The sequence below is a fragment of the Triturus cristatus genome, chromosome 10, assembly GCF_964204655.1.
Source record: "Triturus cristatus chromosome 10, aTriCri1.1, whole genome shotgun sequence".
Taxonomy (NCBI): domain Eukaryota; kingdom Metazoa; phylum Chordata; class Amphibia; order Caudata; family Salamandridae; genus Triturus; species Triturus cristatus.
In genome coordinates, this window is record NC_140593.1 from 845,702,746 (window position 1) to 845,726,226 (window position 23,481).

A 23,481-nucleotide genomic window follows, 5' to 3' on the forward strand; every position below is an offset into this window, starting at 1 on the left:
GAAAAACGGATATCCATGCTTTTTCTGCCTTCATGCTTAGTCTGTGTGTGTCCCAGGTGATGCTTTCCCAAGCTGTACTTGCTGGCATTTAGGCATCAGATATTTGTCTGTCGATGCCTGCATAAGTAAATTTTTAATACGTCTAATTGCAAGCATGTTGGCTGATATCTCTGCAGTTGTCACACTTGCTCCTCGCTTTCTGAGTGGCTGCTGATACAGCAGAATAGAAGTAGAGAGAATCCTTGAGAGGAACCTTGCTCTAACAGTAAAACACAGCAAGTTAGTTTCTGTAGTGTAGTGGTCATCACGTTCGCCTAACACGCGAAAGGTCCCCGGTTCGAGACCGGGCAGAAACACTGTGCATGAGCTGCTTTTATGTGCACCCTCTAAAACCTTATTATCTCAATGCAAGCTTAAGAAGAGGCGGTCCATGAACCCAGCGAGCCGTGGGAAACTTCCTTTACTTTTCCAAGACGAAACAAAGTAATCCGCATCCATCAGTGGTCGCTCTTGTGCCTAGCTTTTTTTTTTATCATGCCATGTTGTATTGTGGGGCCTTTACACCTGTGACATTGCTGTGAACGCTGTAAGTGCAAACATTGGCAAGTGCAGACAGAAGAGTCAGACCTGTACATAGCCAGGGCTGTCAGGATGGCCGAGTGGTCTAAGGCGCCAGACTCAAGAGAGCTTGATCTTCAGTGCAACTGAGACTTCTGGTCTCCTCATGGAGGCGTGGGTTCAAATCCCACTTCTGACAGGTCTCTTTTACACCCTTAAATCGTCCTGTTTTTTGCAGTGCATTCCCCACACACCACAATCTTTGCACGGACCTGTAACATATGACGAGAAATCCACCAACGATCAGGCTGGGCCCTCAATCACAATTCCATGTATTCCTGGAAGGGACACCTCAGGCACACCTTCCGTTAAATTTGCACTCCATCACACTAACTGCTGTGCTGGTTTCTCATTAAGCAGTTGATCCCATCTTTGTTGTGAGGCTCTCCTGCCACCTTTTCGGCGGAGAAGGCACTGTCCCTGCAACAACACAGGCAGACATGTTCAACAGGGCTTCCTGGTTATGTGGGAGGAGCAGATTGTCATTGGTCCCCCCTTGCGAATTTTAATTTACATAAGGAAGACAGAGAGGTAGCTGGGAGTAGGCAGTACACACGGACATTGAACTCTATCTTGTGATTTGCAGCCAATTCTAGATTGAGGCAGGAGGAAAGGAGGTGACTTGCCCAACAATGGCCATTCTGGGAATTCAGCCACCCTGGGTCTCCCAGGTGAGTGTTTCAGTCCTGCGAGCCACTCATATAAATCTCGCCTGATCGAGCCTGATCGAGCGCTGAGTGAGCGTGTTTGAATCCAAGAATCAAACGCTTCTTTCTTAGAAGCAAGAATTGGCAGGCCCTCCCTTGCTTCTGGGGTGGAAGTTTATGGGGCAAGGGTCCAGGACTTGCAGAGAAGTACAAGTGCCAGAAAGTGCCTGCAGTTCTCATCAGTGCCTTTTTTCTGCTCACTGGCAGCTAGGATATCGGCTGATCCCTTCCTTGCAAGAGTGAAAAAAACAACACCTTGAGAGAAAACATGACTTTGTGTGGCTCACATAGAGAGAGAGCAGCCAAATAGCACTGCTTTGTTTCTGAAAGACGCATCAGAAATTGTTCAAATTGCTGACAGGGGAATCAGGCTCGTTGGTCTAGGGGTATGATTCTCGCTTCGGGTGCGAGAGGTCCCGGGTTCAAATCCCGGACGAGCCCATGTTGTGGAATTATTTTTAGGCTGCTTATTATATAGGACCATTTCTTCTTTTCAATGCTATAAGACGCCGTGTATGGTGAGAAAGTTCCTTTCCCTGCACGCTGTTTCCCACTTTTGGCGTATAGAATTTCAGTGCCGGACTTCTTTGCAACTGCTTTTCTGGGGTGGACCATCAGTGTAGGAACATTAAATTCAAAGTGTTTTTCTAGCGTGATTTCAGGTATGGTTTTAAAATCGCCTTTTGGAATAAAAGTGGTCCTCGTTCCTTTCTTCCAAAGAAAGAGATCGGGTAAGGAGGGTCCAACGTTGAGCTTCATGGACATTGGCCCTTGGTCTGTGCTTTCCAGCCCACTACATGCCAAGAAGATTGCTGCAAGAGTATCTGTTTCTGTGGTGTAGTGGTTATCACGTTCGCTTTACACGCGAAAGGTCCCTGGTTTGAGACCGTGCAGAAACAGCAGCTTATTGTTTGCATTTACTCTCTCAACTTATAGGAAAGCTGAGATAATGGAAGCTGTCTATCCCTCACCAGCGTGACGTACTGTGCTCCAGGGGCATCAGTGACAGCTCAAAAAGAGAAGTGACGATAGTTTGCGCCATTCGTTTGCACGTCCTTTTGTACTGAAGGGTGGGCCTACTTGATGAAAGCAAGGCATGAGAGCAGAAATTGTTTTATTGTCCTCACCGAGAGCATACACCTAGAGCAAACAAAATGTCTGAAGGATGGAGGTATTTTCATTTCTTGTTCGATGACGGCCATGGAAAAGACAGCAACCATATTGCAGAAGAGAGCAGCATGTGCAGTTGCTTGCTTTGGGTGAATCATTCACCAACTCGCTGCCAATAACCCCCGGAGCCGGTGCAGAAGGTGACTCTTGTGTGCCTCGGCTCGTTGGTCTAGGGGTATGATTCTCGCTTAGGGTGCGAGAGGTCCCGGGTTCAAATCCCGGACGAGCCCTTTTTTAGAGGTAAACATGCGAATCCTACTCAAAACTGACAATGCCTGACTATTTCTCATTACACTCGGCGCATTGTTGCACAAATTATTTTGAACCTCAGAAGAAAAACGGATATCCATGCTTTTTCTGCCTTCATGCTTAGTCTGTGTGTGTCCCAGGTGATGCTTTCCCAAGCTGTACTTGCTGGCATTTAGGCATCAGATATTTGTCTGTCGATGCCTGCATAAGTAAATTTTTAATACGTCTAATTGCAAGCATGTTGGCTGATATCTCTGCAGTTGTCACACTTGCTCCTCGCTTTCTGAGTGGCTGCTGATACAGCAGAATAGAAGTAGAGAGAATCCTTGAGAGGAACCTTGCTCTAACAGTAAAACACAGCAAGTTAGTTTCTGTAGTGTAGTGGTCATCACGTTCGCCTAACACGCGAAAGGTCCCCGGTTCGAGACCGGGCAGAAACACTGTGCATGAGCTGCTTTTATGTGCACCCTCTAAAACCTTATTATCTCAATGCAAGCTTAAGAAGAGGCGGTCCATGAACCCAGCGAGCCGTGGGAAACTTCCTTTACTTTTCCAAGACGAAACAAAGTAATCCGCATCCATCAGTGGTCGCTCTTGTGCCTAGCTTTTTTTTTTATCATGCCATGTTGTATTGTGGGGCCTTTACACCTGTGACATTGCTGCGAACGCTGTAAGTGCAAACATTGGCAAGTGCAGACAGAAGAGTCAGACCTGTACATAGCCAGGGCTGTCAGGATGGCCGAGTGGTCTAAGGCGCCAGACTCAAGAGAGCTTGATCTTCAGTGCAACTGAGACTTCTGGTCTCCTCATGGAGGCGTGGGTTCAAATCCCACTTCTGACAGGTCTCTTTTACACCCTTAAATCGTCCTGTTTTTTGCAGTGCATTCCCCACACACCACAATCTTTGCACGGACCTGTAACATATGACGAGAAATCCACCAACGATCAGGCTGGGCCCTCAATCACAATTCCATGTATTCCTGGAAGGGACACCTCAGGCACACCTTCCGTTAAATTTGCACTCCATCACACTAACTGCTGTGCTGGTTTCTCATTAAGCAGTTGATCCCATCTTTGTTGTGAGGCTCTCCTGCCACCTTTTGGGCGGAGAAGGCACTGTCCCTGCAACAACACAGGCAGACATGTTCAACAGGGCTTCCTGGTTATGTGGGAGGAGCAGATTGTCATTGGTCCCCCCTTGCGAATTTTAATTTACATAAGGAAGACAGAGAGGTAGCTGGGAGTAGGCAGTACACACGGACATTGAACTCTATCTTGTGATTTGCAGCCAATTCTAGATTGAGGCAGGAGGAAAGGAGGTGACTTGCCCAACAATGGCCATTCTGGGAATTCAGCCACCCTGGGTCTCCCAGGTGAGTGTTTCAGTCCTGCGAGCCACTCATATAAATCTCGCCTGATCGAGCCTGATCGAGCGCTGAGTGAGCGTGTTTGAATCCAAGAATCAAACGCTTCTTTCTTAGAAGCAAGAATTGGCAGGCCCTCCCTTGCTTCTGGGGTGGAAGTTTATGGGGCAAGGGTCCAGGACTTGCAGAGAAGTACAAGTGCCAGAAAGTGCCTGCAGTTCTCATCAGTGCCTTTTTTCTGCTCACTGGCAGCTAGGATATCGGCTGATCCCTTCCTTGCAAGAGTGAAAAAAACAACACCTTGAGAGAAAACATGACTTTGTGTGGCTCACATAGAGAGAGAGCAGCCAAATAGCACTGCTTTGTTTCTGAAAGACGCATCAGAAATTGTTCAAATTGCTGACAGGGGAATCAGGCTCGTTGGTCTAGGGGTATGATTCTCGCTTCGGGTGCGAGAGGTCCCGGGTTCAAATCCCGGACGAGCCCATGTTGTGGAATTATTTTTAGGCTGCTTATTATATAGGACCATTTCTTCTTTTCAATGCTATAAGACGCCGTGTATGGTGAGAAAGTTCCTTTCCCTGCACGCTGTTTCCCACTTTTGGCGTATAGAATTTCAGTGCCGGACTTCTTTGCAACTGCTTTTCTGGGGTGGACCATCAGTGTAGGAACATTAAATTCAAAGTGTTTTTCTAGCGTGATTTCAGGTATGGTTTTAAAATCGCCTTTTGGAATAAAAGTGGTCCTCGTTCCTTTCTTCCAAAGAAAGAGATCGGGTAAGGAGGGTCCAACGTTGAGCTTCATGGACATTGGCCCTTGGTCTGTGCTTTCCAGCCCACTACATGCCAAGAAGATTGCTGCAAGAGTATCTGTTTCTGTGGTGTAGTGGTTATCACGTTCGCTTTACACGCGAAAGGTCCCTGGTTTGAGACCGTGCAGAAACAGCAGCTTATTGTTTGCATTTACTCTCTCAACTTATAGGAAAGCTGAGATAATGGAAGCTGTCTATCCCTCACCAGCGTGACGTACTGTGCTCCAGGGGCATCAGTGACAGCTCAAAAAGAGAAGTGACGATAGTTTGCGCCATTCGTTTGCACGTCCTTTTGTACTGAAGGGTGGGCCTACTTGATGAAAGCAAGGCATGAGAGCAGAAATTGTTTTATTGTCCTCACCGAGAGCATACACCTAGAGCAAACAAAATGTCTGAAGGATGGAGGTATTTTCATTTCTTGTTCGATGACGGCCATGGAAAAGACAGCAACCATATTGCAGAAGAGAGCAGCATGTGCAGTTGCTTGCTTTGGGTGAATCATTCACCAACTCGCTGCCAATAACCCCCGGAGCCGGTGCAGAAGGTGACTCTTGTGTGCCTCGGCTCATTGGTCTAGGGGTATGATTCTCGCTTAGGGTGCGAGAGGTCCCGGGTTCAAATCCCGGACGAGCCCTTTTTTTAGAGGTAAACATGCGAATCCTACTCAAAACTGACAATGCCTGACTATTTCTCATTACACTCGGCGCATTGTTGCACAAATTATTTTGAACCTCAGAAGAAAAACGGATATCCATGCTTTTTCTGCCTTCATGCTTAGTCTGTGTGTGTCCCAGGTGATGCTTTCCCAAGCTGTACTTGCTGGCATTTAGGCATCAGATATTTGTCTGTCGATGCCTGCATAAGTAAATTTTTAATACGTCTAATTGCAAGCATGTTGGCTGATATCTCTGCAGTTGTCACACTTGCTCCTCGCTTTCTGAGTGGCTGCTGATACAGCAGAATAGAAGTAGAGAGAATCCTTGAGAGGAACCTTGCTCTAACAGTAAAACACAGCAAGTTAGTTTCTGTAGTGTAGTGGTCATCACGTTCGCCTAACACGCGAAAGGTCCCCGGTTCGAGACCGGGCAGAAACACTGTGCATGAGCTGCTTTTATGTGCACCCTCTAAAACCTTATTATCTCAATGCAAGCTTAAGAAGAGGCGGTCCATGAACCCAGCGAGCCGTGGGAAACTTCCTTTACTTTTCCAAGACGAAACAAAGTAATCCGCATCCATCAGTGGTCGCTCTTGTGCCTAGCTTTTTTTTTTATCATGCCATGTTGTATTGTGGGGCCTTTACACCTGTGACATTGCTGTGAACGCTGTAAGTGCAAACATTGGCAAGTGCAGACAGAAGAGTCAGACCTGTACATAGCCAGGGCTGTCAGGATGGCCGAGTGGTCTAAGGCGCCAGACTCAAGAGAGCTTGATCTTCAGTGCAACTGAGACTTCTGGTCTCCTCATGGAGGCGTGGGTTCAAATCCCACTTCTGACAGGTCTCTTTTACACCCTTAAATCGTCCTGTTTTTTGCAGTGCATTCCCCACACACCACAATCTTTGCACGGACCTGTAACATATGACGAGAAATCCACCAACGATCAGGCTGGGCCCTCAATCACAATTCCATGTATTCCTGGAAGGGACACCTCAGGCACACCTTCCGTTAAATTTGCACTCCATCACACTAACTGCTGTGCTGGTTTCTCATTAAGCAGTTGATCCCATCTTTGTTGTGAGGCTCTCCTGCCACCTTTTCGGCGGAGAAGGCACTGTCCCTGCAACAACACAGGCAGACATGTTCAACAGGGCTTCCTGGTTATGTGGGAGGAGCAGATTGTCATTGGTCCCCCCTTGCGAATTTTAATTTACATAAGGAAGACAGAGAGGTAGCTGGGAGTAGGCAGTACACACGGACATTGAACTCTATCTTGTGATTTGCAGCCAATTCTAGATTGAGGCAGGAGGAAAGGAGGTGACTTGCCCAACAATGGCCATTCTGGGAATTCAGCCACCCTGGGTCTCCCAGGTGAGTGTTTCAGTCCTGCGAGCCACTCATATAAATCTCGCCTGATCGAGCCTGATCGAGCGCTGAGTGAGCGTGTTTGAATCCAAGAATCAAACGCTTCTTTCTTAGAAGCAAGAATTGGCAGGCCCTCCCTTGCTTCTGGGGTGGAAGTTTATGGGGCAAGGGTCCAGGACTTGCAGAGAAGTACAAGTGCCAGAAAGTGCCTGCAGTTCTCATCAGTGCCTTTTTTCTGCTCACTGGCAGCTAGGATATCGGCTGATCCCTTCCTTGCAAGAGTGAAAAAAACAACACCTTGAGAGAAAACATGACTTTGTGTGGCTCACATAGAGAGAGAGCAGCCAAATAGCACTGCTTTGTTTCTGAAAGACGCATCAGAAATTGTTCAAATTGCTGACAGGGGAATCAGGCTCGTTGGTCTAGGGGTATGATTCTCGCTTCGGGTGCGAGAGGTCCCGGGTTCAAATCCCGGACGAGCCCATGTTGTGGAATTATTTTTAGGCTGCTTATTATATAGGACCATTTCTTCTTTTCAATGCTATAAGACGCCGTGTATGGTGAGAAAGTTCCTTTCCCTGCACGCTGTTTCCCACTTTTGGCGTATAGAATTTCAGTGCCGGACTTCTTTGCAACTGCTTTTCTGGGGTGGACCATCAGTGTAGGAACATTAAATTCAAAGTGTTTTTCTAGCGTGATTTCAGGTATGGTTTTAAAATCGCCTTTTGGAATAAAAGTGGTCCTCGTTCCTTTCTTCCAAAGAAAGAGATCGGGTAAGGAGGGTCCAACGTTGAGCTTCATGGACATTGGCCCTTGGTCTGTGCTTTCCAGCCCACTACATGCCAAGAAGATTGCTGCAAGAGTATCTGTTTCTGTGGTGTAGTGGTTATCACGTTCGCTTTACACGCGAAAGGTCCCTGGTTTGAGACCGTGCAGAAACAGCAGCTTATTGTTTGCATTTACTCTCTCAACTTATAGGAAAGCTGAGATAATGGAAGCTGTCTATCCCTCACCAGCGTGACGTACTGTGCTCCAGGGGCATCAGTGACAGCTCAAAAAGAGAAGTGACGATAGTTTGCGCCATTCGTTTGCACGTCCTTTTGTACTGAAGGGTGGGCCTACTTGATGAAAGCAAGGCATGAGAGCAGAAATTGTTTTATTGTCCTCACCGAGAGCATACACCTAGAGCAAACAAAATGTCTGAAGGATGGAGGTATTTTCATTTCTTGTTCGATGACGGCCATGGAAAAGACAGCAACCATATTGCAGAAGAGAGCAGCATGTGCAGTTGCTTGCTTTGGGTGAATCATTCACCAACTCGCTGCCAATAACCCCCGGAGCCGGTGCAGAAGGTGACTCTTGTGTGCCTCGGCTCGTTGGTCTAGGGGTATGATTCTCGCTTAGGGTGCGAGAGGTCCCGGGTTCAAATCCCGGACGAGCCCTTTTTTAGAGGTAAACATGCGAATCCTACTCAAAACTGACAATGCCTGACTATTTCTCATTACACTCGGCGCATTGTTGCACAAATTATTTTGAACCTCAGAAGAAAAACGGATATCCATGCTTTTTCTGCCTTCATGCTTAGTCTGTGTGTGTCCCAGGTGATGCTTTCCCAAGCTGTACTTGCTGGCATTTAGGCATCAGATATTTGTCTGTCGATGCCTGCATAAGTAAATTTTTAATACGTCTAATTGCAAGCATGTTGGCTGATATCTCTGCAGTTGTCACACTTGCTCCTCGCTTTCTGAGTGGCTGCTGATACAGCAGAATAGAAGTAGAGAGAATCCTTGAGAGGAACCTTGCTCTAACAGTAAAACACAGCAAGTTAGTTTCTGTAGTGTAGTGGTCATCACGTTCGCCTAACACGCGAAAGGTCCCCGGTTCGAGACCGGGCAGAAACACTGTGCATGAGCTGCTTTTATGTGCACCCTCTAAAACCTTATTATCTCAATGCAAGCTTAAGAAGAGGCGGTCCATGAACCCAGCGAGCCGTGGGAAACTTCCTTTACTTTTCCAAGACGAAACAAAGTAATCCGCATCCATCAGTGGTCGCTCTTGTGCCTAGCTTTTTTTTTTATCATGCCATGTTGTATTGTGGGGCCTTTACACCTGTGACATTGCTGCGAACGCTGTAAGTGCAAACATTGGCAAGTGCAGACAGAAGAGTCAGACCTGTACATAGCCAGGGCTGTCAGGATGGCCGAGTGGTCTAAGGCGCCAGACTCAAGAGAGCTTGATCTTCAGTGCAACTGAGACTTCTGGTCTCCTCATGGAGGCGTGGGTTCAAATCCCACTTCTGACAGGTCTCTTTTACACCCTTAAATCGTCCTGTTTTTTGCAGTGCATTCCCCACACACCACAATCTTTGCACGGACCTGTAACATATGACGAGAAATCCACCAACGATCAGGCTGGGCCCTCAATCACAATTCCATGTATTCCTGGAAGGGACACCTCAGGCACACCTTCCGTTAAATTTGCACTCCATCACACTAACTGCTGTGCTGGTTTCTCATTAAGCAGTTGATCCCATCTTTGTTGTGAGGCTCTCCTGCCACCTTTTGGGCGGAGAAGGCACTGTCCCTGCAACAACACAGGCAGACATGTTCAACAGGGCTTCCTGGTTATGTGGGAGGAGCAGATTGTCATTGGTCCCCCCTTGCGAATTTTAATTTACATAAGGAAGACAGAGAGGTAGCTGGGAGTAGGCAGTACACACGGACATTGAACTCTATCTTGTGATTTGCAGCCAATTCTAGATTGAGGCAGGAGGAAAGGAGGTGACTTGCCCAACAATGGCCATTCTGGGAATTCAGCCACCCTGGGTCTCCCAGGTGAGTGTTTCAGTCCTGCGAGCCACTCATATAAATCTCGCCTGATCGAGCCTGATCGAGCGCTGAGTGAGCGTGTTTGAATCCAAGAATCAAACGCTTCTTTCTTAGAAGCAAGAATTGGCAGGCCCTCCCTTGCTTCTGGGGTGGAAGTTTATGGGGCAAGGGTCCAGGACTTGCAGAGAAGTACAAGTGCCAGAAAGTGCCTGCAGTTCTCATCAGTGCCTTTTTTCTGCTCACTGGCAGCTAGGATATCGGCTGATCCCTTCCTTGCAAGAGTGAAAAAAACAACACCTTGAGAGAAAACATGACTTTGTGTGGCTCACATAGAGAGAGAGCAGCCAAATAGCACTGCTTTGTTTCTGAAAGACGCATCAGAAATTGTTCAAATTGCTGACAGGGGAATCAGGCTCGTTGGTCTAGGGGTATGATTCTCGCTTCGGGTGCGAGAGGTCCCGGGTTCAAATCCCGGACGAGCCCATGTTGTGGAATTATTTTTAGGCTGCTTATTATATAGGACCATTTCTTCTTTTCAATGCTATAAGACGCCGTGTATGGTGAGAAAGTTCCTTTCCCTGCACGCTGTTTCCCACTTTTGGCGTATAGAATTTCAGTGCCGGACTTCTTTGCAACTGCTTTTCTGGGGTGGACCATCAGTGTAGGAACATTAAATTCAAAGTGTTTTTCTAGCGTGATTTCAGGTATGGTTTTAAAATCGCCTTTTGGAATAAAAGTGGTCCTCGTTCCTTTCTTCCAAAGAAAGAGATCGGGTAAGGAGGGTCCAACGTTGAGCTTCATGGACATTGGCCCTTGGTCTGTGCTTTCCAGCCCACTACATGCCAAGAAGATTGCTGCAAGAGTATCTGTTTCTGTGGTGTAGTGGTTATCACGTTCGCTTTACACGCGAAAGGTCCCTGGTTTGAGACCGTGCAGAAACAGCAGCTTATTGTTTGCATTTACTCTCTCAACTTATAGGAAAGCTGAGATAATGGAAGCTGTCTATCCCTCACCAGCGTGACGTACTGTGCTCCAGGGGCATCAGTGACAGCTCAAAAAGAGAAGTGACGATAGTTTGCGCCATTCGTTTGCACGTCCTTTTGTACTGAAGGGTGGGCCTACTTGATGAAAGCAAGGCATGAGAGCAGAAATTGTTTTATTGTCCTCACCGAGAGCATACACCTAGAGCAAACAAAATGTCTGAAGGATGGAGGTATTTTCATTTCTTGTTCGATGACGGCCATGGAAAAGACAGCAACCATATTGCAGAAGAGAGCAGCATGTGCAGTTGCTTGCTTTGGGTGAATCATTCACCAACTCGCTGCCAATAACCCCCGGAGCCGGTGCAGAAGGTGACTCTTGTGTGCCTCGGCTCATTGGTCTAGGGGTATGATTCTCGCTTAGGGTGCGAGAGGTCCCGGGTTCAAATCCCGGACGAGCCCTTTTTTTAGAGGTAAACATGCGAATCCTACTCAAAACTGACAATGCCTGACTATTTCTCATTACACTCGGCGCATTGTTGCACAAATTATTTTGAACCTCAGAAGAAAAACGGATATCCATGCTTTTTCTGCCTTCATGCTTAGTCTGTGTGTGTCCCAGGTGATGCTTTCCCAAGCTGTACTTGCTGGCATTTAGGCATCAGATATTTGTCTGTCGATGCCTGCATAAGTAAATTTTTAATACGTCTAATTGCAAGCATGTTGGCTGATATCTCTGCAGTTGTCACACTTGCTCCTCGCTTTCTGAGTGGCTGCTGATACAGCAGAATAGAAGTAGAGAGAATCCTTGAGAGGAACCTTGCTCTAACAGTAAAACACAGCAAGTTAGTTTCTGTAGTGTAGTGGTCATCACGTTCGCCTAACACGCGAAAGGTCCCCGGTTCGAGACCGGGCAGAAACACTGTGCATGAGCTGCTTTTATGTGCACCCTCTAAAACCTTATTATCTCAATGCAAGCTTAAGAAGAGGCGGTCCATGAACCCAGCGAGCCGTGGGAAACTTCCTTTACTTTTCCAAGACGAAACAAAGTAATCCGCATCCATCAGTGGTCGCTCTTGTGCCTAGCTTTTTTTTTTATCATGCCATGTTGTATTGTGGGGCCTTTACACCTGTGACATTGCTGTGAACGCTGTAAGTGCAAACATTGGCAAGTGCAGACAGAAGAGTCAGACCTGTACATAGCCAGGGCTGTCAGGATGGCCGAGTGGTCTAAGGCGCCAGACTCAAGAGAGCTTGATCTTCAGTGCAACTGAGACTTCTGGTCTCCTCATGGAGGCGTGGGTTCAAATCCCACTTCTGACAGGTCTCTTTTACACCCTTAAATCGTCCTGTTTTTTGCAGTGCATTCCCCACACACCACAATCTTTGCACGGACCTGTAACATATGACGAGAAATCCACCAACGATCAGGCTGGGCCCTCAATCACAATTCCATGTATTCCTGGAAGGGACACCTCAGGCACACCTTCCGTTAAATTTGCACTCCATCACACTAACTGCTGTGCTGGTTTCTCATTAAGCAGTTGATCCCATCTTTGTTGTGAGGCTCTCCTGCCACCTTTTCGGCGGAGAAGGCACTGTCCCTGCAACAACACAGGCAGACATGTTCAACAGGGCTTCCTGGTTATGTGGGAGGAGCAGATTGTCATTGGTCCCCCCTTGCGAATTTTAATTTACATAAGGAAGACAGAGAGGTAGCTGGGAGTAGGCAGTACACACGGACATTGAACTCTATCTTGTGATTTGCAGCCAATTCTAGATTGAGGCAGGAGGAAAGGAGGTGACTTGCCCAACAATGGCCATTCTGGGAATTCAGCCACCCTGGGTCTCCCAGGTGAGTGTTTCAGTCCTGCGAGCCACTCATATAAATCTCGCCTGATCGAGCCTGATCGAGCGCTGAGTGAGCGTGTTTGAATCCAAGAATCAAACGCTTCTTTCTTAGAAGCAAGAATTGGCAGGCCCTCCCTTGCTTCTGGGGTGGAAGTTTATGGGGCAAGGGTCCAGGACTTGCAGAGAAGTACAAGTGCCAGAAAGTGCCTGCAGTTCTCATCAGTGCCTTTTTTCTGCTCACTGGCAGCTAGGATATCGGCTGATCCCTTCCTTGCAAGAGTGAAAAAAACAACACCTTGAGAGAAAACATGACTTTGTGTGGCTCACATAGAGAGAGAGCAGCCAAATAGCACTGCTTTGTTTCTGAAAGACGCATCAGAAATTGTTCAAATTGCTGACAGGGGAATCAGGCTCGTTGGTCTAGGGGTATGATTCTCGCTTCGGGTGCGAGAGGTCCCGGGTTCAAATCCCGGACGAGCCCATGTTGTGGAATTATTTTTAGGCTGCTTATTATATAGGACCATTTCTTCTTTTCAATGCTATAAGACGCCGTGTATGGTGAGAAAGTTCCTTTCCCTGCACGCTGTTTCCCACTTTTGGCGTATAGAATGTCAGTGCCGGTTTTCTTTGCAACTGCTTTTCTGGGGTGGACCATCAGTGTAGGAACATTAAATTCAAAGTGTTTTTCTAGCGTGATTTCAGGTATGGTTTTAAAATCGCCTTTTGGAATAAAAGTGGTCCTCGTTCCTTTCTTCCAAAGAAAGAGATCGGGTAAGGAGGGTCCAACGTTGAGCTTCATGGACATTGGCCCTTGGTCTGTGCTTTCCAGCCCACTACATGCCAAGAAGATTGCTGCAAGAGTATCTGTTTCTGTGGTGTAGTGGTTATCACGTTCGCTTTACACGCGAAAGGTCCCTGGTTTGAGACCGTGCAGAAACAGCAGCTTATTGTTTGCATTTACTCTCTCAACTTATAGGAAAGCTGAGATAATGGAAGCTGTCTATCCCTCACCAGCGTGACGTACTGTGCTCCAGGGGCATCAGTGACAGCTCAAAAAGAGAAGTGACGATAGTTTGCGCCATTCGTTTGCACGTCCTTTTGTACTGAAGGGTGGGCCTACTTGATGAAAGCAAGGCATGAGAGCAGAAATTGTTTTATTGTCCTCACCGAGAGCATACACCTAGAGCAAACAAAATGTCTGAAGGATGGAGGTATTTTCATTTCTTGTTCGATGACGGCCATGGAAAAGACAGCAACCATATTGCAGAAGAGAGCAGCATGTGCAGTTGCTTGCTTTGGGTGAATCATTCACCAACTCGCTGCCAATAACCCCCGGAGCCGGTGCAGAAGGTGACTCTTGTGTGCCTCGGCTCGTTGGTCTAGGGGTATGATTCTCGCTTAGGGTGCGAGAGGTCCCGGGTTCAAATCCCGGACGAGCCCTTTTTTAGAGGTAAACATGCGAATCCTACTCAAAACTGACAATGCCTGACTATTTCTCATTACACTCGGCGCATTGTTGCACAAATTATTTTGAACCTCAGAAGAAAAACGGATATCCATGCTTTTTCTGCCTTCATGCTTAGTCTGTGTGTGTCCCAGGTGATGCTTTCCCAAGCTGTACTTGCTGGCATTTAGGCATCAGATATTTGTCTGTCGATGCCTGCATAAGTAAATTTTTAATACGTCTAATTGCAAGCATGTTGGCTGATATCTCTGCAGTTGTCACACTTGCTCCTCGCTTTCTGAGTGGCTGCTGATACAGCAGAATAGAAGTAGAGAGAATCCTTGAGAGGAACCTTGCTCTAACAGTAAAACACAGCAAGTTAGTTTCTGTAGTGTAGTGGTCATCACGTTCGCCTAACACGCGAAAGGTCCCCGGTTCGAGACCGGGCAGAAACACTGTGCATGAGCTGCTTTTATGTGCACCCTCTAAAACCTTATTATCTCAATGCAAGCTTAAGAAGAGGCGGTCCATGAACCCAGCGAGCCGTGGGAAACTTCCTTTACTTTTCCAAGACGAAACAAAGTAATCCGCATCCATCAGTGGTCGCTCTTGTGCCTAGCTTTTTTTTTTATCATGCCATGTTGTATTGTGGGGCCTTTACACCTGTGACATTGCTGCGAACGCTGTAAGTGCAAACATTGGCAAGTGCAGACAGAAGAGTCAGACCTGTACATAGCCAGGGCTGTCAGGATGGCCGAGTGGTCTAAGGCGCCAGACTCAAGAGAGCTTGATCTTCAGTGCAACTGAGACTTCTGGTCTCCTCATGGAGGCGTGGGTTCAAATCCCACTTCTGACAGGTCTCTTTTACACCCTTAAATCGTCCTGTTTTTTGCAGTGCATTCCCCACACACCACAATCTTTGCACGGACCTGTAACATATGACGAGAAATCCACCAACGATCAGGCTGGGCCCTCAATCACAATTCCATGTATTCCTGGAAGGGACACCTCAGGCACACCTTCCGTTAAATTTGCACTCCATCACACTAACTGCTGTGCTGGTTTCTCATTAAGCAGTTGATCCCATCTTTGTTGTGAGGCTCTCCTGCCACCTTTTGGGCGGAGAAGGCACTGTCCCTGCAACAACACAGGCAGACATGTTCAACAGGGCTTCCTGGTTATGTGGGAGGAGCAGATTGTCATTGGTCCCCCCTTGCGAATTTTAATTTACATAAGGAAGACAGAGAGGTAGCTGGGAGTAGGCAGTACACACGGACATTGAACTCTATCTTGTGATTTGCAGCCAATTCTAGATTGAGGCAGGAGGAAAGGAGGTGACTTGCCCAACAATGGCCATTCTGGGAATTCAGCCACCCTGGGTCTCCCAGGTGAGTGTTTCAGTCCTGCGAGCCACTCATATAAATCTCGCCTGATCGAGCCTGATCGAGCGCTGAGTGAGCGTGTTTGAATCCAAGAATCAAACGCTTCTTTCTTAGAAGCAAGAATTGGCAGGCCCTCCCTTGCTTCTGGGGTGGAAGTTTATGGGGCAAGGGTCCAGGACTTGCAGAGAAGTACAAGTGCCAGAAAGTGCCTGCAGTTCCATCAGTGCCTTTTTTCTGCTCACTGGCAGCTAGGATATCGGCTGATCCCTTCCTTGCAAGAGTGAAAAAAACAACACCTTGAGAGAAAACATGACTTTGTGTGGCTCACATAGAGAGAGAGCAGCCAAATAGCACTGCTTTGTTTCTGAAAGACGCATCAGAAATTGTTCAAATTGCTGACAGGGGAATCAGGCTCGTTGGTCTAGGGGTATGATTCTCGCTTCGGGTGCGAGAGGTCCCGGGTTCAAATCCCGGACGAGCCCATGTTGTGGAATTATTTTTAGGCTGCTTATTATATAGGACCATTTCTTCTTTTCAATGCTATAAGACGCCGTGTATGGTGAGAAAGTTCCTTTCCCTGCACGCTGTTTCCCACTTTTGGCGTATAGAATTTCAGTGCCGGACTTCTTTGCAACTGCTTTTCTGGGGTGGACCATCAGTGTAGGAACATTAAATTCAAAGTGTTTTTCTAGCGTGATTTCAGGTATGGTTTTAAAATCGCCTTTTGGAATAAAAGTGGTCCTCGTTCCTTTCTTCCAAAGAAAGAGATCGGGTAAGGAGGGTCCAACGTTGAGCTTCATGGACATTGGCCCTTGGTCTGTGCTTTCCAGCCCACTACATGCCAAGAAGATTGCTGCAAGAGTATCTGTTTCTGTGGTGTAGTGGTTATCACGTTCGCTTTACACGCGAAAGGTCCCTGGTTTGAGACCGTGCAGAAACAGCAGCTTATTGTTTGCATTTACTCTCTCAACTTATAGGAAAGCTGAGATAATGGAAGCTGTCTATCCCTCACCAGCGTGACGTACTGTGCTCCAGGGGCATCAGTGACAGCTCAAAAAGAGAAGTGACGATAGTTTGCGCCATTCGTTTGCACGTCCTTTTGTACTGAAGGGTGGGCCTACTTGATGAAAGCAAGGCATGAGAGCAGAAATTGTTTTATTGTCCTCACCGAGAGCATACACCTAGAGCAAACAAAATGTCTGAAGGATGGAGGTATTTTCATTTCTTGTTCGATGACGGCCATGGAAAAGACAGCAACCATATTGCAGAAGAGAGCAGCATGTGCAGTTGCTTGCTTTGGGTGAATCATTCACCAACTCGCTGCCAATAACCCCCGGAGCCGGTGCAGAAGGTGACTCTTGTGTGCCTCGGCTCGTTGGTCTAGGGGTATGATTCTCGCTTAGGGTGCGAGAGGTCCCGGGTTCAAATCCCGGACGAGCCCTTTTTTTTAGAGGTAAACATGCGAATCCTACTCAAAACTGACAATGCCTGACTATTTCTCATTACACTCGGCGCATTGTTGCACAAATTATTTTGAACCTCAGAAGAAAAACGGATATCCATGCTTTTTCTGCCTTCATGCTTAGTCTGTGTGTGTCCCAGGTGATGCTTTCCCAAGCTGTACTTGCTGGCATTTAGGCATCAGATATTTGTCTGTCGATGCCTGCATAAGTAAATTTTTAATACGTCTAATTGCAAGCATGTTGGCTGATATCTCTGCAGTTGTCACACTTGCTCCTCGCTTTCTGAGTGGCTGCTGATACAGCAGAATAGAAGTAGAGAGAATCCTTGAGAGGAACCTTGCTCTAACAGTAAAACACAGCAAGTTAGTTTCTGTAGTGTAGTGGTCATCACGTTCGCCTAACACGCGAAAGGTCCCCGGTTCGAGACCGGGCAGAAACACTGTGCATGAGCTGCTTTTATGTGCACCCTCTAAAACCTTATTATCTCAATGCAAGCTTAAGAAGAGGCGGTCCATGAACCCAGCGAGCCGTGGGAAACTTCCTTTACTTTTCCAAGACGAAACAAAGTAATCCGCATCCATCAGTGGTCGCTCTTGTGCCTAGCTTTTTTTTTTATCATGCCATGTTGTATTGTGGGGCCTTTACACCTGTGACATTGCTGTGAACGCTGTAAGTGCAAACATTGGCAAGTGCAGACAGAAGAGTCAGACCTGTACATAGCCAGGGCTGTCAGGATGGCCGAGTGGTCTAAGGCGCCAGACTCAAGAGAGCTTGATCTTCAGTGCAACTGAGACTTCTGGTCTCCTCATGGAGGCGTGGGTTCAAATCCCACTTCTGACAGGTCTCTTTTACACCCTTAAATCGTCCTGTTTTTTGCAGTGCATTCCCCACACACCACAATCTTTGCACGGACCTGTAACATATGACGAGAAATCCACCAACGATCAGGCTGGGCCCTCAATCACAATTCCATGTATTCCTGGAAGGGACACCTCAGGCACACCTTCCGTTAAATTTGCACTCCATCACACTAACTGCTGTGCTGGTTTCTCATTAAGCAGTTGATCCCATCTTTGTTGTGAGGCTCTCCTGCCACCTTTTCGGCGGAGAAGGCACTGTCCCTGCAACAACACAGGCAGACATGTTCAACAGGGCTTCCTGGTTATGTGGGAGGAGCAGATTGTCATTGGTCCCCCCTTGCGAATTTTAATTTACATAAGGAAGACAGAGAGGTAGCTGGGAGTAGGCAGTACACACGGACATTGAACTCTATCTTGTGATTTGCAGCCAATTCTAGATTGAGGCAGGAGGAAAGGAGGTGACTTGCCCAACAATGGCCATTCTGGGAATTCAGCCACCCTGGGTCTCCCAGGTGAGTGTTTCAGTCCTGCGAGCCACTCATATAAATCTCGCCTGATCGAGCCTGATCGAGCGCTGAGTGAGCGTGTTTGAATCCAAGAATCAAACGCTTCTTTCTTAGAAGCAAGAATTGGCAGGCCCTCCCTTGCTTCTGGGGTGGAAGTTTATGGGGCAAGGGTCCAGGACTTGCAGAGAAGTACAAGTGCCAGAAAGTGCCTGCAGTTCTCATCAGTGCCTTTTTTCTGCTCACTGGCAGCTAGGATATCGGCTGATCCCTTCCTTGCAAGAGTGAAAAAAACAACACCTTGAGAGAAAACATGACTTTGTGTGGCTCACATAGAGAGAGAGCAGCCAAATAGCACTGCTTTGTTTCTGAAAGACGCATCAGAAATTGTTCAAATTGCTGACAGGGGAATCAGGCTCGTTGGTCTAGGGGTATGATTCTCGCTTCGGGTGCGAGAGGTCCCGGGTTCAAATCCCGGACGAGCCCATGTTGTGGAATTATTTTTAGGCTGCTTATTATATAGGACCATTTCTTCTTTTCAATGCTATAAGACGCCGTGTATGGTGAGAAAGTTCCTTTCCCTGCACGCTGTTTCCCACTTTTGGCGTATAGAATTTCAGTGCCGGACTTCTTTGCAACTGCTTTTCTGGGGTGGACCATCAGTGTAGGAACATTAAATTCAAAGTGTTTTTCTAGCGTGATTTCAGGTATGGTTTTAAAATCGCCTTTTGGAATAAAAGTGGTCCTCGTTCCTTTCTTCCAAAGAAAGAGATCGGGTAAGGAGGGTCCAACGTTGAGCTTCATGGACATTGGCCCTTGGTCTGTGCTTTCCAGCCCACTACATGCCAAGAAGATTGCTGCAAGAGTATCTGTTTCTGTGGTGTAGTGGTTATCACGTTCGCTTTACACGCGAAAGGTCCCTGGTTTGAGACCGTGCAGAAACAGCAGCTTATTGTTTGCATTTACTCTCTCAACTTATAGGAAAGCTGAGATAATGGAAGCTGTCTATCCCTCACCAGCGTGACGTACTGTGCTCCAGGGGCATCAGTGACAGCTCAAAAAGAGAAGTGACGATAGTTTGCGCCATTCGTTTGCACGTCCTTTTGTACTGAAGGGTGGGCCTACTTGATGAAAGCAAGGCATGAGAGCAGAAATTGTTTTATTGTCCTCACCGAGAGCATACACCTAGAGCAAACAAAATGTCTGAAGGATGGAGGTATTTTCATTTCTTGTTCGATGATGGCCATGGAAAAGACAGCAACCATATTGCAGAAGAGAGCAGCATGTGCAGTTGCTTGCTTTGGGTGAATCATTCACCAACTCGCTGCCAATAACCCCCGGAGCCGGTGCAGAAGGTGACTCTTGTGTGCCTCGGCTCGTTGGTCTAGGGGTATGATTCTCGCTTAGGGTGCGAGAGGTCCCGGGTTCAAATCCCGGACGAGCCTTTTTTTAGAGGTAAACATGCGAATCCTACTCAAAACTGACAATGCCTGACTATTTCTCATTACACTCGGCGCATTGTTGCACAAATTATTTTGAACCTCAGAAGAAAAACGGATATCCATGCTTTTTCTGCCTTCATGCTTAGTCTGTGTGTGTCCCAGGTGATGCTTTCCCAAGCTGTACTTGCTGGCATTTAGGCATCAGATATTTGTCTGTCGATGCCTGCATAAGTAAATTTTTAATACGTCTAATTGCAAGCATGTTGGCTGATATCTCTGCAGTTGTCACACTTGCTCCTCGCTTTCTGAGTGGCTGCTGATACAGCAGAATAGAAGTAGAGAGAATCCTTGAGAGGAACCTTGCTCTAACAGTAAAACACAGCAAGTTAGTTTCTGTAGTGTAGTGGTCATCACGTTCGCCTAACACGCGAAAGGTCCCCGGTTCGAGACCGGGCAGAAACACTGTGCATGAGCTGCTTTTATGTGCACCCTCTAAAACCTTATTATCTCAATGCAAGCTTAAGAAGAGGCGGTCCATGAACCCAGCGAGCCGTGGGAAACTTCCTTTACTTTTCCAAGACGAAACAAAGTAATCCGCATCCATCAGTGGTCGCTCTTGTGCCTAGCTTTTTTTTTTATCATGCCATGTTGTATTGTGGGGCCTTTACACCTGTGACATTGCTGCGAACGCTGTAAGTGCAAACATTGGCAAGTGCAGACAGAAGAGTCAGACCTGTACATAGCCAGGGCTGTCAGGATGGCCGAGTGGTCTAAGGCGCCAGACTCAAGAGAGCTTGATCTTCAGTGCAACTGAGACTTCTGGTCTCCTCATGGAGGCGTGGGTTCAAATCCCACTTCTGACAGGTCTCTTTTACACCCTTAAATCGTCCTGTTTTTTGCAGTGCATTCCCCACACACCACAATCTTTGCACGGACCTGTAACATATGACGAGAAATCCACCAACGATCAGGCTGGGCCCTCAATCACAATTCCATGTATTCCTGGAAGGGACACCTCAGGCACACCTTCCGTTAAATTTGCACTCCATCACACTAACTGCTGTGCTGGTTTCTCATTAAGCAGTTGATCCCATCTTTGTTGTGAGGCTCTCCTGCCACCTTTTGGGCAGAGAAGGCACTGTCCCTGCAACAACACAGGCAGACATGTTCAACAGGGCTTCCTGGTTATGTGGGAGGAGCAGATTGTCATTGGTCCCCCCTTGCGAATTTTAATTTACATAAGGAAGACAGAGAGGTAGCTGGGAGTAGGCAGTACACACGGACATTGAACTCTATCTTGTGATTTGCAGCCAATTCTAGATTGAGGCAGGAGGAAAGGAGGTGACTTGCCCAACAATGGCCATTCTGGGAATTCAGCCACCCTGGGTCTCCCAGGTGAGTGTTTCAGTCCTGCGAGCCACTCATATAAATCTCGCCTGATCGAGCCTGATTGAGCGCTGAGTGAGCATGTTTGAATCCAAGAATCAAACGCTTCTTTCTTAGAAGCAAGAATTGGCAGGCCCTCCCTTGCTTCTGGGGTGGAAGTTTATGGGGCAAGGGTCCAGGACTTGCAGAGAAGTACAAGTGCCAGAAAGTGCCTGCAGTTCTCATCAGTGCCTTTTTTCTGCTCACTGGCAGCTAGGATATCGGCTGATCCCTTCCTTGCAAGAGTGAAAAAAACAACACCTTGAGAGAAAACATGACTTTGTGTGGCTCACATAGAGAGAGAGCAGCCAAATAGCACTGCTTTGTTTCTGAAAGACGCATCAGAAATTGTTCAAATTGCTGACAGGGGAATCAGGCTCGTTGGTCTAGGGGTATGATTCTCGCTTCGGGTGCGAGAGGTCCCGGGTTCAAATCCCGGACGAGCCCATGTTGTGGAATTATTTTTAGGCTGCTTATTATATAGGACCATTTCTTCTTTTCAATGCTATAAGACGCCGTGTATGGTGAGAAAGTTCCTTTCCCTGCACGCTGTTTCCCACTTTTGGCGTATAGAATTTCAGTGCCGGACTTCTTTGCAACTGCTTTTCTGGGGTGGACCATCAGTGTAGGAACATTAAATTCAAAGTGTTTTTCTAGCGTGATTTCAGGTATGGTTTTAAAATCGCCTTTTGGAATAAAAGTGGTCCTCGTTCCTTTCTTCCAAAGAAAGAGATCGGGTAAGGAGGGTCCAACGTTGAGCTTCATGGACATTGGCCCTTGGTCTGTGCTTTCCAGCCCACTACATGCCAAGAAGATTGCTGCAAGAGTATCTGTTTCTGTGGTGTAGTGGTTATCACGTTCGCTTTACACGCGAAAGGTCCCTGATTCGAGACCGGGCAGAAACAGCAGCTTATTGTTTGCATTTACTCTCTCAACTTATAGGAAAGCTGAGATAATGGAAGCTGTCTATCCCTCACCAGCGTGACGTACTGTGCTCCAGGGGCATCAGTGACAGCTCAAAAAGAGAAGTGACGATAGTTTGCGCCATTCTTTTGCACGTCCTTTTGTACTGAAGGGTGGGCCTACTTGATGAAAGCAAGGCATGAGAGCAGAAATTGTTTTATTGTCCTCACCGAGAGCATACACCTAGAGCAAACAAAATGTCTGAAGGATGGAGGTATTTTCATTTCTTGTTCGATGACGGCCATGGAAAAGACAGCAACCATATTGCAGAAGAGAGCAGCATGTGCAGTTGCTTGCTTTGGGTGAATCATTCACCAACTCGCTGCCAATAACCCCCGGAGCCGGTGCAGAAGGTGACTCTTGTGTGTCTCGGCTCGTTGGTCTAGGGGTATGATTCTCGCTTAGGGTGCGAGAGGTCCCGGGTTCAAATCCCGGACGAGCCCTTTTTTAGAGGTAAACATGCGAATCCTACTCAAAACTGACAATGCCTGACTATTTCTCATTACACTCGGCGCATTGTTGCACAAATTATTTTGAACCTCAGAAGAAAAACGGATATCCATGCTTTTTCTGCCTTCATGCTTAGTCTGTGTGTGTCCCAGGTGATGCTTTCCCAAGCTGTACTTGCTGGCATTTAGGCATCAGATATTTGTCTGTCGATGCCTGCATAAGTAAATTTTTAATACGTCTAATTGCAAGCATGTTGGCTGATATCTCTGCAGTTGTCACACTTGCTCCTCGCTTTCTGAGTGGCTGCTGATACAGCAGAATAGAAGTAGAGAGAATCCTTGAGAGGAACCTTGCTCTAACAGTAAAACACAGCAAGTTAGTTTCTGTAGTGTAGTGGTCATCACGTTCGCCTAACACGCGAAAGGTCCCCGGTTCGAGACCGGGCAGAAACACTGTGCATGAGCTGCTTTTATGTGCACCCTCTAAAACCTTATTATCTCAATGCAAGCTTAAGAAGAGGCGGTCCATGAACCCAGCGAGCCGTGGGAAACTTCCTTTACTTTTCCAAGACGAAACAAAGTAATCCGCATCCATCAGTGGTCGCTCTTGTGCCTAGCTTTTTTTTTTATCATGCCATGTTGTATTGTGGGGCCTTTACACCTGTGACATTGCTGCGAACGCTGTAAGTGCAAACATTGGCAAGTGCAGACAGAAGAGTCAGACCTGTACATAGCCAGGGCTGTCAGGATGGCCGAGTGGTCTAAGGCGCCAGACTCAAGAGAGCTTGATCTTCAGTGCAACTGAGACTTCTGGTCTCCTCATGGAGGTGTGGGTTCAAATCCCACTTCTGACAGGTCTCTTTTACACCCTTAAATCGTCCTGTTTTTTGCAGTGCATTCCCCACACACCACAATCTTTGCACGGACCTGTAACATATGACGAGAAATCCA

General features: G+C 47.2%; 31 non-coding genes across 31 annotated transcripts; all 31 read left to right on the top strand.

Moving 5' to 3' along the window:
• The first annotated feature begins 283 nt into the window (after positions 1-283).
• TRNAV-AAC (transfer RNA valine (anticodon AAC)) lies at positions 284-356 on the top strand. Its single transcript has one exon. It is a non-coding gene; the product is annotated as a tRNA-Val (tRNA).
• Positions 357-645: 289 nt separating this feature from the next.
• On the top strand, positions 646-757 carry TRNAL-CAA (transfer RNA leucine (anticodon CAA)). The gene is made up of 2 exons: positions 646-683; positions 712-757. It is a non-coding gene; the product is annotated as a tRNA-Leu (tRNA).
• Positions 758-1,694: 937 nt separating this feature from the next.
• TRNAP-CGG (transfer RNA proline (anticodon CGG)) lies at positions 1,695-1,766 on the top strand. Its single transcript has one exon. It is a non-coding gene; the product is annotated as a tRNA-Pro (tRNA).
• An 887-nt stretch (positions 1,767-2,653) lies between these two features.
• Positions 2,654-2,725, top strand: TRNAP-AGG (transfer RNA proline (anticodon AGG)). Its single transcript has one exon. It is a non-coding gene; the product is annotated as a tRNA-Pro (tRNA).
• A 386-nt stretch (positions 2,726-3,111) lies between these two features.
• Positions 3,112-3,184, top strand: TRNAV-AAC (transfer RNA valine (anticodon AAC)). The gene has a single exon. It is a non-coding gene; the product is annotated as a tRNA-Val (tRNA).
• A 289-nt stretch (positions 3,185-3,473) lies between these two features.
• Positions 3,474-3,585, top strand: TRNAL-CAA (transfer RNA leucine (anticodon CAA)). Its single transcript has 2 exons — positions 3,474-3,511; positions 3,540-3,585. It is a non-coding gene; the product is annotated as a tRNA-Leu (tRNA).
• Positions 3,586-4,522: 937 nt separating this feature from the next.
• TRNAP-CGG (transfer RNA proline (anticodon CGG)) lies at positions 4,523-4,594 on the top strand. The gene has a single exon. It is a non-coding gene; the product is annotated as a tRNA-Pro (tRNA).
• A 1,346-nt stretch (positions 4,595-5,940) lies between these two features.
• TRNAV-AAC (transfer RNA valine (anticodon AAC)) lies at positions 5,941-6,013 on the top strand. Its single transcript has one exon. It is a non-coding gene; the product is annotated as a tRNA-Val (tRNA).
• Positions 6,014-6,302: 289 nt separating this feature from the next.
• On the top strand, positions 6,303-6,414 carry TRNAL-CAA (transfer RNA leucine (anticodon CAA)). Its single transcript has 2 exons — positions 6,303-6,340; positions 6,369-6,414. It is a non-coding gene; the product is annotated as a tRNA-Leu (tRNA).
• Positions 6,415-7,351: 937 nt separating this feature from the next.
• Positions 7,352-7,423, top strand: TRNAP-CGG (transfer RNA proline (anticodon CGG)). Its single transcript has one exon. It is a non-coding gene; the product is annotated as a tRNA-Pro (tRNA).
• Positions 7,424-8,310: 887 nt separating this feature from the next.
• Positions 8,311-8,382, top strand: TRNAP-AGG (transfer RNA proline (anticodon AGG)). Its single transcript has one exon. It is a non-coding gene; the product is annotated as a tRNA-Pro (tRNA).
• Positions 8,383-8,768: 386 nt separating this feature from the next.
• On the top strand, positions 8,769-8,841 carry TRNAV-AAC (transfer RNA valine (anticodon AAC)). Its single transcript has one exon. It is a non-coding gene; the product is annotated as a tRNA-Val (tRNA).
• A 289-nt stretch (positions 8,842-9,130) lies between these two features.
• Positions 9,131-9,242, top strand: TRNAL-CAA (transfer RNA leucine (anticodon CAA)). Its single transcript has 2 exons — positions 9,131-9,168; positions 9,197-9,242. It is a non-coding gene; the product is annotated as a tRNA-Leu (tRNA).
• Positions 9,243-10,179: 937 nt separating this feature from the next.
• On the top strand, positions 10,180-10,251 carry TRNAP-CGG (transfer RNA proline (anticodon CGG)). The gene has a single exon. It is a non-coding gene; the product is annotated as a tRNA-Pro (tRNA).
• A 1,346-nt stretch (positions 10,252-11,597) lies between these two features.
• On the top strand, positions 11,598-11,670 carry TRNAV-AAC (transfer RNA valine (anticodon AAC)). The gene has a single exon. It is a non-coding gene; the product is annotated as a tRNA-Val (tRNA).
• A 289-nt stretch (positions 11,671-11,959) lies between these two features.
• Positions 11,960-12,071, top strand: TRNAL-CAA (transfer RNA leucine (anticodon CAA)). Its single transcript has 2 exons — positions 11,960-11,997; positions 12,026-12,071. It is a non-coding gene; the product is annotated as a tRNA-Leu (tRNA).
• Positions 12,072-13,008: 937 nt separating this feature from the next.
• TRNAP-CGG (transfer RNA proline (anticodon CGG)) lies at positions 13,009-13,080 on the top strand. The gene has a single exon. It is a non-coding gene; the product is annotated as a tRNA-Pro (tRNA).
• Positions 13,081-13,967: 887 nt separating this feature from the next.
• Positions 13,968-14,039, top strand: TRNAP-AGG (transfer RNA proline (anticodon AGG)). Its single transcript has one exon. It is a non-coding gene; the product is annotated as a tRNA-Pro (tRNA).
• A 386-nt stretch (positions 14,040-14,425) lies between these two features.
• TRNAV-AAC (transfer RNA valine (anticodon AAC)) lies at positions 14,426-14,498 on the top strand. The gene has a single exon. It is a non-coding gene; the product is annotated as a tRNA-Val (tRNA).
• Positions 14,499-14,787: 289 nt separating this feature from the next.
• Positions 14,788-14,899, top strand: TRNAL-CAA (transfer RNA leucine (anticodon CAA)). The gene is made up of 2 exons: positions 14,788-14,825; positions 14,854-14,899. It is a non-coding gene; the product is annotated as a tRNA-Leu (tRNA).
• Positions 14,900-15,835: 936 nt separating this feature from the next.
• TRNAP-CGG (transfer RNA proline (anticodon CGG)) lies at positions 15,836-15,907 on the top strand. The gene has a single exon. It is a non-coding gene; the product is annotated as a tRNA-Pro (tRNA).
• Positions 15,908-16,794: 887 nt separating this feature from the next.
• Positions 16,795-16,866, top strand: TRNAP-AGG (transfer RNA proline (anticodon AGG)). Its single transcript has one exon. It is a non-coding gene; the product is annotated as a tRNA-Pro (tRNA).
• A 388-nt stretch (positions 16,867-17,254) lies between these two features.
• On the top strand, positions 17,255-17,327 carry TRNAV-AAC (transfer RNA valine (anticodon AAC)). Its single transcript has one exon. It is a non-coding gene; the product is annotated as a tRNA-Val (tRNA).
• A 289-nt stretch (positions 17,328-17,616) lies between these two features.
• On the top strand, positions 17,617-17,728 carry TRNAL-CAA (transfer RNA leucine (anticodon CAA)). Its single transcript has 2 exons — positions 17,617-17,654; positions 17,683-17,728. It is a non-coding gene; the product is annotated as a tRNA-Leu (tRNA).
• A 937-nt stretch (positions 17,729-18,665) lies between these two features.
• TRNAP-CGG (transfer RNA proline (anticodon CGG)) lies at positions 18,666-18,737 on the top strand. Its single transcript has one exon. It is a non-coding gene; the product is annotated as a tRNA-Pro (tRNA).
• Positions 18,738-19,624: 887 nt separating this feature from the next.
• On the top strand, positions 19,625-19,696 carry TRNAP-AGG (transfer RNA proline (anticodon AGG)). The gene has a single exon. It is a non-coding gene; the product is annotated as a tRNA-Pro (tRNA).
• A 386-nt stretch (positions 19,697-20,082) lies between these two features.
• Positions 20,083-20,155, top strand: TRNAV-AAC (transfer RNA valine (anticodon AAC)). Its single transcript has one exon. It is a non-coding gene; the product is annotated as a tRNA-Val (tRNA).
• Positions 20,156-20,444: 289 nt separating this feature from the next.
• On the top strand, positions 20,445-20,556 carry TRNAL-CAA (transfer RNA leucine (anticodon CAA)). The gene is made up of 2 exons: positions 20,445-20,482; positions 20,511-20,556. It is a non-coding gene; the product is annotated as a tRNA-Leu (tRNA).
• A 937-nt stretch (positions 20,557-21,493) lies between these two features.
• TRNAP-CGG (transfer RNA proline (anticodon CGG)) lies at positions 21,494-21,565 on the top strand. The gene has a single exon. It is a non-coding gene; the product is annotated as a tRNA-Pro (tRNA).
• Positions 21,566-22,452: 887 nt separating this feature from the next.
• On the top strand, positions 22,453-22,524 carry TRNAP-AGG (transfer RNA proline (anticodon AGG)). Its single transcript has one exon. It is a non-coding gene; the product is annotated as a tRNA-Pro (tRNA).
• A 386-nt stretch (positions 22,525-22,910) lies between these two features.
• On the top strand, positions 22,911-22,983 carry TRNAV-AAC (transfer RNA valine (anticodon AAC)). Its single transcript has one exon. It is a non-coding gene; the product is annotated as a tRNA-Val (tRNA).
• The last annotated feature ends 498 nt before the right edge of the window (positions 22,984-23,481 follow it).